The sequence below is a fragment of the Musa acuminata genome, unplaced genomic scaffold (assembly GCF_036884655.1).
Source record: "Musa acuminata AAA Group cultivar baxijiao unplaced genomic scaffold, Cavendish_Baxijiao_AAA HiC_scaffold_531, whole genome shotgun sequence".
Lineage (NCBI taxonomy): Eukaryota > Viridiplantae > Streptophyta > Magnoliopsida > Zingiberales > Musaceae > Musa > Musa acuminata.
The window spans coordinates 12,501-17,500 of record NW_027020776.1 but is presented as its reverse complement, the minus strand read 5'-3'; positions in this window follow the sequence as shown (position 1 = coordinate 17,500).

Here is a 5,000-nt window from a genome sequence, read left to right as displayed (position 1 = left end):
GCCAAAACAGCCCAAAAACGGGCCAAAACTGGCCATTTTTTGCTGCGCGAGCGAGCGGAGAGCGGCGAACAGCGAGCGAAGCGCGAGGCAGCACCGTCCCTGCTATACGAAAGCCCCATCCAGCCCTGTGCCACCCGGGGGGTTCCAGGGTGCTGAGATGGCTGACATTTTGCTCCGCTCACGACGGTCACCGCGCCACACAAGAACAGCCCAAAAACAGGCCAAAACAGCCCAAAAACGGGCCAAAACTGGCCATTTTTGGCTGCGCGAGCGAGCGGCGAGCGGCGAACAGCGAGCGAAGCGAGAGGCAGCACCGTCCCTGCTATACGAAAGCCCCATCCAGCCCTGTGCCACCCGGGGGGTTCCAGGGTGCTGAGATGGCTGACGTTTTGCTCCGCTCACGACGGTCACCGCACCACGCAAGAACAGGCCAAAAACTGGCCAAAACAGCCCAAAAACGGGCCAAAACTGGCCATTTTTGGCTGCGCGAGCGAGCGGCGAGCGGCGAACAGCGAGCGAAGCGAGAGGCAGCACCGTCCCTGCTATACGAAAGCCCCATCCAGCCCTGTGCCACCCGGGGGGTTCCAGGGTGCTGAGATGGCTGACGTTTTGCTCCGCTCTCGACGGTCACCGCGCAATGCAAGAACAGGCCAAAAACTGGCCAAAACGGCCCAAAAACGGGCCAAAACTGGCCATTTTTGGCTGCGCGAGCGGCGAGCGGCGGACAGCGAGCGAAGCGAGAGGCAGCACCGTCCCTGCTATACGAAAGCCCCATCCAGCCCTGTGCCACCCGGGGGGTTCCAGGGTGCTGAGATGGCTGACGTTTTGCTCCGCTCTCGACGGTCACCGCGCAATGCAAGAACAGGCCAAAAACTGGCCAAAACGGCCCAAAAACGGGCCAAAACTGGCCATTTTTGGCTGCGCGAGCGAGCGGCGAGCGGCGGACAGCGAGCGAAGCGAGAGGCAGCACCGTCCCTGCTATACGAAAGCCCCATCCAGCCCTGTGCCACCCGGGGGGTTCCAGGGTGCTGAGATGGCTGACGTTTTGCTCCGCTCTCGACGGTCACCGCGCAATGCAAGAACAGGCCAAAAACTGGCCAAAACGGCCCAAAAACGGGCCAAAACTGGCCATTTTTGGCTGCACGAGCGAGCGGCGAGCGGCGGACAGCGAGCGAAGCGAGAGGCAGCACCGTCCCTGCTATACGAAAGCCCCATCCAGCCCTGTGCCACCCGGGGGGTTCCAGGGTGCTGAGATGGCTGACGTTTTGCTCCGCTCTCGACGGTCACCGCGCAATGCAAGAACAGGCCAAAAACTGGCCAAAACGGCCCAAAAACGGGCCAAAACTGGCCATTTTTGGCTGCACGAGCGAGCGGCGAGCGGCGGACAGCGAGCGAAGCGAGAGGCAGCACCGTCCCTGCTATACGAAAGCCCCATCCAGCCCTGTGCCACCCGGGGGGTTCCAGGGTGCTGAGATGGCTGACGTTTTGCTCCGCTCTCGACGGTCACCGCGCAATGCAAGAACAGGCCAAAAACTGGCCAAAACGGCCCAAAAACGGGCCAAAACTGGCCATTTTTGGCTGCACGAGCGAGCGGCGAGCGGCGGACAGCGAGCGAAGCGAGAGGCAGCACCGTCCCTGCTATACGAAAGCCCCATCCAGCCCTGTGCCACCCGGGGGGTTCCAGGGTGCTGAGATGGCTGACGTTTTGCTCCGCTCTCGACGGTCACCGCGCAATGCAAGAACAGGCCAAAAACTGGCCAAAACGGCCCAAAAACGGGCCAAAACTGGCCATTTTTGGCTGCGCGAGCGAGCGGCGAGCGGCGGACAGCGAGCGAAGCGAGAGGCAGCACCGTCCCTGCTATACGAAAGCCCCATCCAGCCCTGTGCCACCCGGGGGGTTCCAGGGTGCTGAGATGGCTGACGTTTTGCTCCGCTCTCGACGGTCACCGCGCAATGCAAGAACAGGCCAAAAACTGGCCAAAACGGCCCAAAAACGGGCCAAAACTGGCCATTTTTGGCTGCACGAGCGAGCGGCGAGCGGCGGACAGCGAGCGAAGCGAGAGGCAGCACCGTCCCTGCTATACGAAAGCCCCATCCAGCCCTGTGCCACCCGGGGGGTTCCAGGGTGCTGAGATGGCTGACGTTTTGCTCCGCTCTCGACGGTCACCGCGCAATGCAAGAACAGGCCAAAAACTGGCCAAAACGGCCCAAAAACGGGCCAAAACTGGCCATTTTTGGCTGCACGAGCGAGCGGCGAGCGGCGGACAGCGAGCGAAGCGAGAGGCAGCACCGTCCCTGCTATACGAAAGCCCCATCCAGCCCTGTGCCACCCGGGGGGTTCCAGGGTGCTGAGATGGCTGACGTTTTGCTCCGCTCTCGACGGTCACCGCGCAATGCAAGAACAGGCCAAAAACTGGCCAAAACGGCCCAAAAACGGGCCAAAACTGGCCATTTTTGGCTGCACGAGCGAGCGGCGAGCGGCGGACAGCGAGCGAAGCGAGAGGCAGCACCGTCCCTGCTATACGAAAGCCCCATCCAGCCCTGTGCCACCCGGGGGGTTCCAGGGTGCTGAGATGGCTGACGTTTTGCTCCGCTCTCGACGGTCACCGCGCAATGCAAGAACAGGCCAAAAACTGGCCAAAACGGCCCAAAAACGGGCCAAAACTGGCCATTTTTGGCTGCGCGAGCGAGCGGCGAGCGGCGGACAGCGAGCGAAGCGAGAGGCAGCACCGTCCCTGCTATACGAAAGCCCCATCCAGCCCTGTGCCACCCGGGGGGTTCCAGGGTGCTGAGATGGCTGACGTTTTGCTCCGCTCTCGACGGTCACCGCGCAATGCAAGAACAGGCCAAAAACTGGCCAAAACGGCCCAAAAACGGGCCAAAACTGGCCATTTTTGGCTGCACGAGCGAGCGGCGAGCGGCGGACAGCGAGCGAAGCGAGAGGCAGCACCGTCCCTGCTATACGAAAGCCCCATCCAGCCCTGTGCCACCCGGGGGGTTCCAGGGTGCTGAGATGGCTGACGTTTTGCTCCGCTCTCGACGGTCACCGCGCAATGCAAGAACAGGCCAAAAACTGGCCAAAACGGCCCAAAAACGGGCCAAAACTGGCCATTTTTGGCTGCACGAGCGAGCGGCGAGCGGCGGACAGCGAGCGAAGCGAGAGGCAGCACCGTCCCTGCTATACGAAAGCCCCATCCAGCCCTGTGCCACCCGGGGGGTTCCAGGGTGCTGAGATGGCTGACGTTTTGCTCCGCTCTCGACGGTCACCGCGCAATGCAAGAACAGGCCAAAAACTGGCCAAAACGGCCCAAAAACGGGCCAAAACTGGCCATTTTTGGCTGCACGAGCGAGCGGCGAGCGGCGGACAGCGAGCGAAGCGAGAGGCAGCACCGTCCCTGCTATACGAAAGCCCCATCCAGCCCTGTGCCACCCGGGGGGTTCCAGGGTGCTGAGATGGCTGACGTTTTGCTCCGCTCTCGACGGTCACCGCGCAATGCAAGAACAGGCCAAAAACTGGCCAAAACGGCCCAAAAACGGGCCAAAACTGGCCATTTTTGGCTGCACGAGCGAGCGGCGAGCGGCGGACAGCGAGCGAAGCGAGAGGCAGCACCGTCCCTGCTATACGAAAGCCCCATCCAGCCCTGTGCCACCCGGGGGGTTCCAGGGTGCTGAGATGGCTGACGTTTTGCTCCGCTCTCGACGGTCACCGCGCAATGCAAGAACAGGCCAAAAACTGGCCAAAACGGCCCAAAAACGGGCCAAAACTGGCCATTTTTGGCTGCACGAGCGAGCGGCGAGCGGCGGACAGCGAGCGAAGCGAGAGGCAGCACCGTCCCTGCTATACGAAAGCCCCATCCAGCCCTGTGCCACCCGGGGGGTTCCAGGGTGCTGAGATGGCTGACGTTTTGCTCCGCTCTCGACGGTCACCGCGCAATGCAAGAACAGGCCAAAAACTGGCCAAAACGGCCCAAAAACGGGCCAAAACTGGCCATTTTTGGCTGCACGAGCGAGCGGCGAGCGGCGGACAGCGAGCGAAGCGAGAGGCAGCACCGTCCCTGCTATACGAAAGCCCCATCCAGCCCTGTGCCACCCGGGGGGTTCCAGGGTGCTGAGATGGCTGACGTTTTGCTCCGCTCTCGACGGTCACCGCGCAATGCAAGAACAGGCCAAAAACTGGCCAAAACGGCCCAAAAACGGGCCAAAACTGGCCATTTTTGGCTGCACGAGCGAGCGGCGAGCGGCGGACAGCGAGCGAAGCGAGAGGCAGCACCGTCCCTGCTATACGAAAGCCCCATCCAGCCCTGTGCCACCCGGGGGGTTCCAGGGTGCTGAGATGGCTGACGTTTTGCTCCGCTCTCGACGGTCACCGCGCAATGCAAGAACAGGCCAAAAACTGGCCAAAACGGCCCAAAAACGGGCCAAAACTGGCCATTTTTGGCTGCACGAGCGAGCGGCGAGCGGCGGACAGCGAGCGAAGCGAGAGGCAGCACCGTCCCTGCTATACGAAAGCCCCATCCAGCCCTGTGCCACCCGGGGGGTTCCAGGGTGCTGAGATGGCTGACGTTTTGCTCCGCTCTCGACGGTCACCGCGCAATGCAAGAACAGGCCAAAAACTGGCCAAAACGGCCCAAAAACGGGCCAAAACTGGCCATTTTTGGCTGCGCGAGCGAGCGGCGAGCGGCGGACAGCGAGCGAAGCGAGAGGCAGCACCGTCCCTGCTATATACGAAAGCCCCATCCAGCCCTGTGCCACCCGGGGGGTTCCAGGGTGCTGAGATGGCTGACGTTTTGCTCCGCTCACGACGGTCACCGCACCACGCAAGAACGGACCATAAACAGGCCAAAACAGCCCAAAAACGGGCCAAAACTGGTCATTTTTGGCTGCGCGAGCGAGCGGCGAGCGGCGAACAGCGAGCGAAGCGTGAGGCAGCACCGTCCCTGCTATACGAAAGCCCCATCCAGCCCTGTGCCACCCGGGGGGTTCCAGGGTGCTGAGATGGC